Raw genomic sequence first — 11,906 nt, forward strand, 5'->3', positions numbered from 1 at the left:
AAGTCTTCTTGGCTTCCCCTCAAGAGTTCTCCATATGTCCATGACTGCCAAAGCATCCTGTCTTTGGCAAACATCCCAGCCCCTAGGCTCCTCCTGCAGAAGCTGGAATCAATAGAATAGACAGTAACCATAGGGGCAGAGATGCAAAGGCGCCCACCGTAAGACAACACAGCATGAGCTCAAGTTCACGAGCAGTGGACATGCCCACTGCCTGAGGGCTAGTACTCAGTTCTGGGGCAGACTCAACCTCAGGCCACTGACACTTAAAAAAGGAGCTCGGGGTACTCCCATAACCCCAACCAGGGCCAAACATATAAGCTATGGCTGGCCCCTGAGAGGTGCTCACAGAATGGAGATATCATTACTATGTGAAGTCGAATATGCCACTTTGGTGTAAGGATTATTTTCAGCTACAGGCAACTGAGAATCAGCCGACAGAGGAAGAGTTCTTTGCCCTTTCCTTGAGTACCAAAAGTGGGGCATACATTTCCTTCTGAGAAAGGTGCCCGCCCTGTACCAGAAAAAGTGACTCTTATTATCAAAGGTGAGACGCTGACACCAGGTTTAGTCTGCACAAACAGAACTTATTAAAATAGCCCTGTTTTCCTCTGACTTCCCTGCTGGCTCAGATGGTAAAGCGTCTGCCTACAATGCAGGAGACCCAGGTTCAATCCCTGGGTTGGGAAGCTCTCCTGGAGAAGGAACTGGCACCCCACTCCAGTACTCTTGCCTGGAAAATCCCGTGGATGGAGGAGGCTGGTAGGCTACAGTTCATGGGGTCGAAAGAGTCGGACACGACTGAGAGACTCACTTTCACTTATTTTCCTTTAGTTCCCTCATAGGTTTCCTTGTCACTCCATCATAGTTTATCATCCCTGGAAGCCCAAACTTCCTTTCCTTCTTTGAAATGGTACATAAGCCTCCAAACCTAACTGCTGTTTTGAGTTTCACTCCTTTTCCGTGAACCTGTGCACCTAAACATATTCTGAATAAAAATTATGTCTTTTCTCTTAATCTGCTTTTTGCTAGTTTAATTCACAGACTCTCAGTTACTGAGTAAAGAAACTAGAGGAAAATAGTTTTCTCCCCAACATACACTTAATAGTGATAAACTCAGACTTCCCTTGTACACCACTTTTTGTCATGTAGATGCTTTTTGTCACTGGGAGAGAATTCCAAGTGGATTAGTAATTTAATCTATAATTTAGTAAGTTATTTACAAAATGGAAACCTCTCTGCTTTGCTATCAGTGATAGCCATTTTCTAAATGGTTAAAAGCTTATTTTTGAAAAGATACCATATTATTGTTAAAGAAAACTTTCAAAATAAAGAGGAACAGTCTAGTATCTGACTCTGAATTTCTGCCTGTTCCATTCCAGAATTTGATCCCATGCATCCGGGTCTTAACAATTGTACCATATATACCACCTTAATCTGCTTTTCTCACCATCAAGATTTTTCTGGGTTTCTACATAGTTTTCATATGAGTTCTTCCTTTCATTATTCATCATTCTTCAGAGAGCCATTTACCCCCTAGGACTTCTGTGATGAAAGTGCCATTGCTTGCTAAACTCCTTAAAGGGGAGTATAATATATAATTTCATCTTTTTATCTCTTCTAATGACTAGAGCAGTGCTGGGAATATGCTTTAGTCCTCAGTAAGTGTTTGCAGCCTTGAAAAAAAAATGTTAGTAGAAGACAAATTCTAGGAATAAAGAACCATGTAAAACACTAAGAGGTCTTATCAGTTCTTCTTGCATACAATGTAGCATAAGTTTCCAGAAACTACAGCTAAAAATACAAATATTATACTATAAGCCACACATTTTTCTCCATGTTCAACCCTTCAGAGCAATATTGCAGTCATACCTTTGATTGTATGCAGGCGATGTTCCTGACCACTCTTATACAGGAAATAAATATTTAGCAGTAACAAAAAAAGTCTGTTTATTGTAGCTTTGTGGGGATGTAATCTATGTGATGCTGGGAGGGATTGGGGGCAGGAGGAGAAGGGGACGACAGAGGATGAGATGGCTGGATGGCATCACTTACTCGATGGATGTGAATCTGAGTGAACTCTGTGAGTTGGTGATGGACAGGGAGGCCTGGCGTGCTGCGATTCATGGGGTTGCAAAGAGTTGGACATGACTGAGCGACTGAACTGAACTGAATCTATGTGAATCTATATTTAGGTATGACCTAAATCAAATCCCTTACAATTATACAGTGGAAGTGAGAAATAGGTTCAAGGGATTAGATCTGATAGACAGAGTGCCTGAAGAACTACGAATGGAGGTTCATGACATCATACAGGAGGCAGGGATCAAGACCATCCCCAAGAAAAAGAAAAGCAAGAAGGCAAAATGGTTGAGGAGGCCTTACAAATAGCTGTGAAAAGAAGAGAAGCAAAAGGCGAAGGAGGAAAGGAAAGATATGCCCATTTGAATGCAGAGTTTCAAAGAATAGCAAGGAGAGATAAGAAAGCCTTCCTCAGTGATCAATACGAAGAAACAGAGGAAAACAACAGAATGGGAAAGACTAGAGATCTCTTCAAGAAAATTAGAGATACCAAGGGAACATTTCATGCAAAGATGGGCTCAATAAAGGACAGAAGTGGTATGGACCTTAAAGAAGAAGAAGCCATTAAGAAGAGGTGGCAAGACTATACAGAAGAACTATGCAAAAAAGATCTTAATGACCCAGATAACCACGATGGTGTGATCACTCACCTAGAGCCAGACATCCTGGAATGCGAAGTCAAGTAGGCCTTAGGAAGCATTACTATGAACAAAGCTAGTGGAGGTGATGGAATTCCAGTTGATCTATTTCAAATTCTGAAAGACGATGTTGTGAAAATGCTGCACTCAATATGCCAGCAAATTTGGAAAACTCAGCAGTCGTCACAGGACCGGAAAAGGTCAGTTTTCATTCTAATCCCAAAGAAAGGCAATGCCAAAGAATGCTCAAACTACCACACAATTGCACTCATCTCACACGCTAGCAAAGTAATGCTTAAAATTCTCCAAGCCAGGCTTCAGCAATACGTGAACCATGAACTTCCATATGCTCAAGCTGGTTTTAGAAAAGGCAGAGGAACCAGAGATCAAATTGCCAACATCCGCTGGATCATGGAAAAAGCAAGAGAGTTCCAGAAAAACATCTATTTCTGCTTGATTGACTATGCCAAAGCCTTTGACTGTGTGGATCACAATAAACTGTGGAAAACTCTGAAAGAGATGGGAATGCCAGACCACCTGACCTGCCTCTTGAGAAACCTGTATGCAGGTCAGGAAGCAACAGTTAGAACTGTTAGACATGGAACAACAGACTGGTTCCAAATAGGAAAAGGAGCACGTCAAGGCTGTATATTGTCACCCTGCTTATTTTTAACTTATATGCAGAGTACATCATGAGAAATGCTGGACTGGATGAAGCGCAAGCTGGAATCAAGATTGCCAGGAGAAATATCAAGAACCTCAAATATGCAGATGACACCACCCTTATGGCAGAAAGTGAAGAAGAACTAAAGAGCCTCTTGATGAAAGTGAAAGAGGAGAGTGAAAAAGTTGGCTTAAAGCTCAACATTCAGAAAACTAAGATCATGACATCCGGTCCCATCACTTCATGGCAAATAGATGGGGAAACGGTGGAATCAGTGGCAGACTAATTTTGGGGGCTCCAAAATCACTGCAGATGGTGACTGCAGCCATGAAATTAAAAGACGCTTACTCTTTGGAAGGAAAATTACGACCAACCTAGACAGCATATTAAAAAGCACAGACATTACTTTGTGGACAAAGGTCTGTCTGGTTAAAACTGTGGGTTTTCCAGTAGTCATGTATGGGTGTGAGAATTGGACTGTAAAGAAAGCTGATCACTGAACAATTGATGCTTTTAAATTGTGGTGTTGGAGAAGACTCTTGAGAGTCCCTTGGACTGCAAGGACATCCAACCAGTCCATCCTAAAAGAGATCAGTCCTGGGTGTTCATTGGAAGGACAGATGTTGAAGCTGAAACTCCAATACTTTAGCCACCTGATGCGAAGTAGTGACTCATTTGAAAAGACCCTAATGCTGGGAAAGATTGAAGGCGGGAGGAGAAGGGGACAACAGAGGATGAGATGGTTGGATGGCATCACCAACTCAATGGACATGAGCTTGAGTAAACTCAGGGAGTTGGTGATGGACAGGAAGGCCTGGTGTCCTGCAGTCCATGGGGTAGCAAAGTCAGACACAACTGAGCAACTGAACTGAACCATCCCTGATAGAGGTAGTCCAGCACTTCTGTGTCATAGAGAATTACCTAGATATGAACTCTGCTGCTGCTGCTGCTAAGTTGCTTCAGTCGTGTCCGACTCTGTGTGACCCCATAAACGGCCGCCCACCCACTCCTCTGTCCCTGGAATTCTCTAAGCAAGAATACTGGAGTGGGTTGCCATTTCCTTCTCCAATGCATGCATGCATGCTAAGTCGCTTCAGTCATGTCCAACTCTGTGCGACCCCATGGACAGCAGCCCACCAGGCTCCTCTGTCCACAGAATTGTCTAGGCAAGAGTACAGGGCTGGGTTGCCATTTCCTTCTCTAGATACAAACTCAGACACCAGCAAATATTTCTAGGAGATGAGATTGCAGACAAAGGAGAATGGGTTTAGGAGTCATGAAGCAACATGTAGGGGAATACAAAGCCATTCTAAATTGCATTCTATATCTTTGTCAAGAGGTTTTCTTAAAAAAGTCTGTCCCTGAGGGTATTCCTTTCAGGATCTAGTGAATGTTTCTGTGCAACAGAAGATGGATCTGGAGAAAGCATCGATTCTTGAGCCCTGCATGACCTTGGCTGTGTAGTCTGGTTCTGGCTGCCTTCTAGGATGCTGGGATCCCTGCCTTGTGTCCAAAGATGAGGAATGGAGGCTTCTCTTTAACTCCATCACAGTCTAGATCTTTAGAGCCGGGGTATAGTAGCTCAGATAAAAGCCAGTTAAGGATGCTGTGCTGTGCTGTGCTGAGTCGCTCAGTCATGTCCAGCTCTTTGCAACCCCATGGACTGTAGCCCACCAGGCTCCTCTGTCCATGGGGATTCTCCAGGCAAGAATACTGGGAGATCCTCCTCCAGGAGATCTTCCCAACCCACGGGTCAAACCGGGGTCTCCTGCATTGCAGGTGGATTCTTTACCAGCTGAGCTACCAGGGAAGCCCCCAACCAAAGATATCAAGTTCTAATCCCTGGAATTTGTAAATGTAAACTTATTTAGAAAAAGGGTCTTTGCAGATGTGGTTAGGCCAAGGAGATTACGATAGAGAGATTATCATGAATTATTGAGAGGGAACCTAAATGAGCTCTCAAGAGTCTTTATAAGATAGAAGCGGAGGGAGATTTGACGTAGCTCGCAGAGGAGACAGCGATGTAAAGACAAAGACAGAGACTGGTGTGATGTAACCCCAAGCCCAGGACTGCTGGGACTGCCACCAGGAGCCGGAAAAGCCAAGGAAGGATTCTCTCTGAGGACCCTGGAGAGAGCTCAGTCGTCCAAACTCCGAAAGTGTGAGAGAATACATTTTTATGTTTCAAGGCACCAAGTCTGCGGTAATTTTTTTTTTTTTACAGCAACCTCAGTAAACTTGGATACATGGCGAGGGCAGACACAGGTCTACAGGGGCCCACACCAGCTCTCTGTGATGGCCCTGGAACTGCGGCAAGAGGCGGTCCTTTGGTCCAGGCTGTGTGGTCCTCTCCCCGGTGCTTCACCTGACTCCATCTTCATAGTGCCTCATACACCATTCAGTTTATTGGAAAACTTCAGTCCACCAGGTGAAGGAATAGTAAATAGCAGGATTTCAAGGAACTCACAGTAAGGATGCCTGGGAGTATAAATCAGCCGCAAAAACACCTCTGCTGACTGGGCTTGCCTCTGCCCAAGTCAGGTTGCTCAGTCGAACTTGACCTCGACCAAGTGGCCTGGCTTTGCGGAGTGGAGGAAACAGGCAGGATGGAGGCCAGCCCACTCCCCAACGCCCCTTAGCCCCTGCTCAGTTACCCTGCATAAAGCAAGGACGTCTGCGCCAAGGCCCATGCCATCATTCCTGCCCTACCTGGAAGCTGGTCTCGGGGGAATTCCACCCAGTCCCTGAGGCCTGCGTGGCCGAGGCGGGGAGAGCTCCCGGGTCCCTTCCACAGCTTCAGGTAAAGCAGGTATCATAGTTTCCGCCCTTGCGATGTGAATCAGCGGTAACTGGGAGCCCCCGAGTCTCCCTGTCTGTGAGCCATTGATCTTTGCTTATCACTGACAAAACTCTTGTAAAAGATCTGAGGTTTTCCCCAAACTACGTCAGCCCGTGAATAATGTGGGTGAGGGGAATTCCCTAGATATGAACTCGGACACCAGCAGTTATTTATACGAGATGAAATTGCAGACAAAGGAGGATGGATTTAGAGGTCGTGAAACGAGACATGGAGGAACACACAGCCGTTCTAAATGCAACTAAAGAAAGAGGTTGAAGTGTAGCCGTGAAATGGATGTCATCTGCGCGGGGGAAGTCTTAGCTCGCTCCCTGTTTCCACGAGGAACTTCCACATCCCTCCAGAAGGGGGAGCAGTAGCGGAAAAGACAGCTCTGGTTCCACCTCTCTTCCTGACGGGGGTGGGGGTGGTGGCGATGCTGAGCTCCTATGACCGGCAGGTGGGGAAATTTTGTCACTTGTATCCGTTGGACCACAAACGCCAGAGGAATGGGCCCCTTTCTCTGTTCCCTTTTTAGGACAGCCTGAACTCCACGGTAAAGGTGCCCCTGGCTGTAGACCTTCGTGGTGAGGTGACCAGGTTGGTCTGGCTTTGTCAGGCCAGGTCACGTCCTTGCTTCTTGATATGGAGGCAGGAGACTGTCCTCTCTACGGATGACTGAGCTTATCCCAGTGACCTGGTCTCACAAGCAGAAATAAGCCATGAGCTCATCACTTCACGATTCTGTTCCTAAAGTGCCTGTTCTTGACACAGGAAGAATCTGCCGCATTTCTACACACTAAAAACAAAATATCAGAAAGAGCAAGTTTAAAGAAAAATCCCACTTAACATTGCATAGGGATGTCCCTGGCCATCCAGGGGTTAAGACTTCACGCTTCCACTGCTGGGGGTGCAGGTTTGATCCCTGGTTGGGGAACTAGGATCCCATATGCCATGTGGCACAGCCAAAAAAAATAATAAGTAACATAAATTAAAAAAAAAAAAATCACGATAAAGAAAGCCCTAAAAATAAGCTTAACCAAGAAGGTGAAAGACATATACTCTGAAAACTATAAAATATTGATGAAGGAAATTAAAGAGGATTCAAAGAAATGGAAGAATATCTCCTGCCCTTGGGTTAGAAGAATCAGCCCCCTGTACCACTGAACCCCAAGGCAACCACTGATCATTTGCTGTCTCTGTCATTTTGCCTTTTCCAAAACATTCTCCTGTAGTTGGAGTCAGGGAGCATGTAGCCTTTTCAGTTAGCAAGACACACTTTAAGGCTTTCAGTTAGCAATACACACTTCAAGGCTTCTCTTTGTGGCTTGATAGATGGTGTTTTAAGACCACTGAAAAGCATGTCATTGTGTACGTTACCACAGTGCTGTTTATCCATTCATCTATCAAAGGACATCTTGGTGGATTCTCATTTGGCAATTATAAATAAAGTTGCTATACATATTTGTGCTCAGATTTTTGTGTGGATATGTTTTCAACTCATCTGGGTAGAAATCAGGAGCATGATTACTGGATTATATGGTAAGCCTATTCTAGCTTTATAAGAAATTACCAAATTGTCTCCCATAGTGGTTGTACCAGTTTGCATTAAATGAGAGTGCAATAAATGAGAGAGCCTCTTAATCTTCTTTTTGTAAAAATTTTATTTATATGCTTTTCTCTTGTTAATCTTTAAAATATTTGTTTTTATTTATTTATTTGGCTGCACCGGCTTTTAGTTGCCGCATGCAGGATCTTCAGTCTTTGCTGCAGCATGCGGGGTCTTTGGTTGTGGTGTGTGAACTCTTGGTTGCCGCATGTGGGATCTAGTTCCCTGACCAGGGGTTGAACCCAGGCCCTTGCACTGGGACCATGGTCTTAGGCACTGGCCCACCAGGGAGGTCCCTTAATCTTCTTCCTTTCCAGTATTTGGTGTTTTGATTTTAGCCATTCTAACAAGTGTGTAATGATAATTCACTGTAGCTTTAATATACAGTTCCCTCATGTTTGTTCATATGCTAATCTTCCATCTGTATGTGTTCTTCGGTGAGATCTATTTTTGAAATTTTGGGGTTTTTTGTTATAGTGTCTTGTTTTAGCATTGTCACTATATGTGATTTTTAAGCATTAAAAAATAGAAGTATAGTTGATGTTCAATATTACATATGTACAACATTACATATCACGGGTGTACGCTAAAGTGATCCACAATTTTTAGAAGTTGGACTCCAGTTATAGTTATTACAAAATATTGCCCCTGTTCCCTGATTATTAATATATCCTTGTAGCTTATTTTATCGGAGAAGGCAATGGCACCCCACTCCAGTACTCTTGCCTGGAAAATCCCACGGGTGGAGGAGCCTGGTAGGCTGCAGTCCAGGGGGTCGCTAAGGGTCAGATACGACTAAGAGACTTCACTTTTCACTTTCTTGCATTGGAGAAGGAAATGGCGACCCACTCGAGTGTTCTTGCCTGAAGAATCCCAGGGATGGCGGAGCCTGGTGGGCTGCCATCTATGGGGTCTCACAGAGTCAGACACGACAGAAGTGACTTAACAGCAGCAGCTTATTTTATACCTGATAGTTCCTACCTCTTAATTCCCTAACTCTACCTTGGCCCTCGCTCTCTCCACTGGTAATCACTAGTCTGTTCTCTAAATGAGATCGATTTGTTTTTAAACTTTAAAAATCATTGTAGGGAGCAGCAGTAGACCCGCCCCTATTTTGCCACCGACCACAGATAGATAAGATACCTGCAGAGAAGCTGTTCTCCACTGAGCTGCCGACACACAGCAGTGCAGACTCTGAGACAAAGAAACTAGCAACACTGAAAACCTCCAGAAGGCAGGCTCTCATTAAGGTAGGTATTAATAAGCATCCTTGGGAAAGAAAGATGTAAGAAGCAAGGATAGTTTTATGTCCTTGGGGGAGAGGCCGGGATTTCAGAAATCTGGCATGAGAGGTAACGCTTTTCTTTGCATATCCCCAGTGTTTACAAACCCTGCTTATGTCTCACTGCCTGTCCATAGTGGTCTACTAGAGAAAAGCAAGCCATGCCATTTTTCTCTGTAGGATGCTAGGAGGGTGTCAAAGCTCCTCCAAGAGTGGGAAGGTGGATAGCAGAAGATTCTGCCTATCCCCAGGCATCTGGGGAGGAATCTGTCCTAATGCTGCGTGCATTGCGTCCATGACAGGAAGGCACGTAGGTATTGTTCTGAAGGAACAAAGCTGGCAAGCAAATTTCATCCCTGACTAGATGCTTTCTTAAATGACCACAGGCACATCCCACCAAACCCTGAAAAGCCTTCTTGGCCTCCTTCTCACAAACTGAAAAGCCTCCTTTTCAGTTTGAAAAGCAAGTCCAAGTTTACTCTGCTACAAAGTAATCTAGAACTTGGAAGTCAGATGGTCTAGATGCTAAAAGATTGTAGCTTTTTTATTTTTTTTTTTTTTTAACCCACAGTGAAGTACAGAAAAGAACAAGGATTTGGAGAAGACAGATGCAGTTTTTGAGTCCTGGCTTTGTTGCCTCACCCTTTGTGTAACTTCAGGTACTGGACAAAAGCTGAGACTCAGGTATGATTGTAACTCCAGAAAGAGAAAGGAGATGTTAGTGCCTGCTTCACAGGGATGCCTGAGGAATAAATGAGGTGATGTATGTAAAATTCTTGGTGCACTGTGATAAATGGTAGGGCTCGCTAATACTTTCCACAGATTTTAATGATGAAGGAACAGAGCTGGGAATGTGGAGTGGATAGGAAGGATCTAGGGAAGAAAATGAGTTGAAGACTTCCTCTTATCTCAGGATATTAGGAGAGCAGAACAGAAGGACCATGAACTGAAAATTGTTTTTTAAAGTAACTGTAAAAGACAAGTGAGGAGAAAGATGTAGGAGGGGAGACTCCTGTTTTGAAAGATGCTAGCCACATAAAAAAGAGATCCACCTCCATACTTCAGAAACTGTCTTAAAATGTATTTTGTGTATATACTTAGGTGAAATTAATATCTTTAAAAATGGCTAACTTGATTCACATTTCAAATTATAGAAATGTGGCATGGTGGAGAGGGATGTCTGAGTGTCCAATAATCAAATGCCTTGGAGAAATCATTAAGTCTAGATCAAAATCGCCTTGAATGTAAATATCAGTTTGAGGCGAATGATCATGTTTCAAATGTGAATCTTCCCTTCACGTTGTTTATCTCTGTTACAGAAGGAAGGAAGGGAGGAAAAGGGAAAGAATCAAAAGCAAATATGGCACTATGCTGGCAGTTGCTAATTCTGAGAGGTGGAACTATAGGTATCTAAGTTTTCTTGGCAAATTTTGGTTTTTCTTATCCCACCGAATCCCTCTGTATTAGTTAGCCTGGGAAGTTTTCAACTTTTTAAAATGCAAATAGGCTTTACTTTCTAGAGAAGTTTTAAGTTAACAGAAAATTTGTGTAGAAAAGGCAGAGAGGTCCCATGGTGGAGGTGGTGGTGGTGGTTTAATCACTAAGCTATGTCCGACTTTTTGCGACCCCCATGGACTATATAGCCCACCAGGCTCCTCTGTCCATGGGATTTTCCAGGCAAGAATACTGGAGTGAGCTGCCATTCCCTTCTCCAGGGGATCTTCCCGACCCAGGGTTCGAACCGAGGTCACCTGCATTGCAGGCAGATTCTTTACCAACTGAGCCACCAGGAAAGCCCCAGAGAGGTTCCATATAGCCCCTGTATTATTATTCTGTTTAAGCTGCCATCACAAGATGCCAGGTGGCTTAAATGACAGGAGCTTATTTTCTCACAGTTCTGGGGCTAGAATCCAAGGCAAGATGCTGACAACCTGGATTTCTGGTGAGAGCCTCTAGGGCCGCCTTTACACTTGGTTGTCGTCTCACAAGGACATGGGTCCAGTTGGATTAGGGCCCCATCTGGTGACCTACGTTAGCTCCTCATTGGACTGTCTCCAAGTTGAGTGACACTGGGGATGTCCTGGTCAGTGTGGGCTCCTATAAATGGAATGCCATAGACTGGGTGGCTGACAACAACAAAATTTATTTATCACCATTCTAGAGTCTGGGAAATGCACGATCAAGGCACCCAAGCAGTCAGGTTCTAACTGCAAAATCCTCACTGTATCCTCACACACTCTAGAGCAGAGAGAGGAAGCGAGCTCTCCTGTTCTTCTCATCACGGCATTCATCCCATTCGTGAGGGTGGAGCCCTCATGCATGTGGGCGTGCTAAGTTGCTTCAGTCATGGCTGACTCTTTGCGACCCTATGGACTGTAGCTCACCAGGCTCCTCTGTCCAAGGGATTCTCCAGGCAAGAATACTGGAGTGGGTTGCCATGCCCTCTTCCAGAGGATCTTCCCGACTCAGGGATCGAACCTGTGTCTCTTACATCTGCCTGTATTAGCTGGCGGGTTCTTTACACTGGCACCGCCCGGAAAGCCCTGCACCCTCCTGACCTCACTTAATTCGATCACTTTCCAAAGGCTCCACCTCCTGATACCACCACAATGGGGGTAAGGTTTCAACACACAAAGTTTGGAAGGACACATTTAGTCCATAACAGGGCTTTAGGGCTTCGATATGTGAACTTGGTGGGGAGCGGTGAGGCACAATTCAGTCTGTATTTTTAAATTAAAAATGTCGCTAAGAAATGAATGTCTCTTAGGAGCCTCTGTGGCTGGCCTCCTCCTGCCTTG

General features: G+C 44.5%; 1 non-coding gene across 1 annotated transcript; it reads left to right on the plus strand.

Annotated features, from left to right (window-relative positions):
* The first annotated feature begins 614 nt into the window (after positions 1–614).
* TRNAC-ACA (transfer RNA cysteine (anticodon ACA)) lies at positions 615–686 on the plus strand. The gene has a single exon. It is a non-coding gene; the product is annotated as a tRNA-Cys (tRNA).
* The last annotated feature ends 11,220 nt before the right edge of the window (positions 687–11,906 follow it).

The sequence above is a fragment of the Capricornis sumatraensis genome, chromosome 10 (assembly GCF_032405125.1).
Source record: "Capricornis sumatraensis isolate serow.1 chromosome 10, serow.2, whole genome shotgun sequence".
Classification (NCBI taxonomy): Eukaryota; Metazoa; Chordata; class Mammalia; order Artiodactyla; family Bovidae; genus Capricornis; species Capricornis sumatraensis.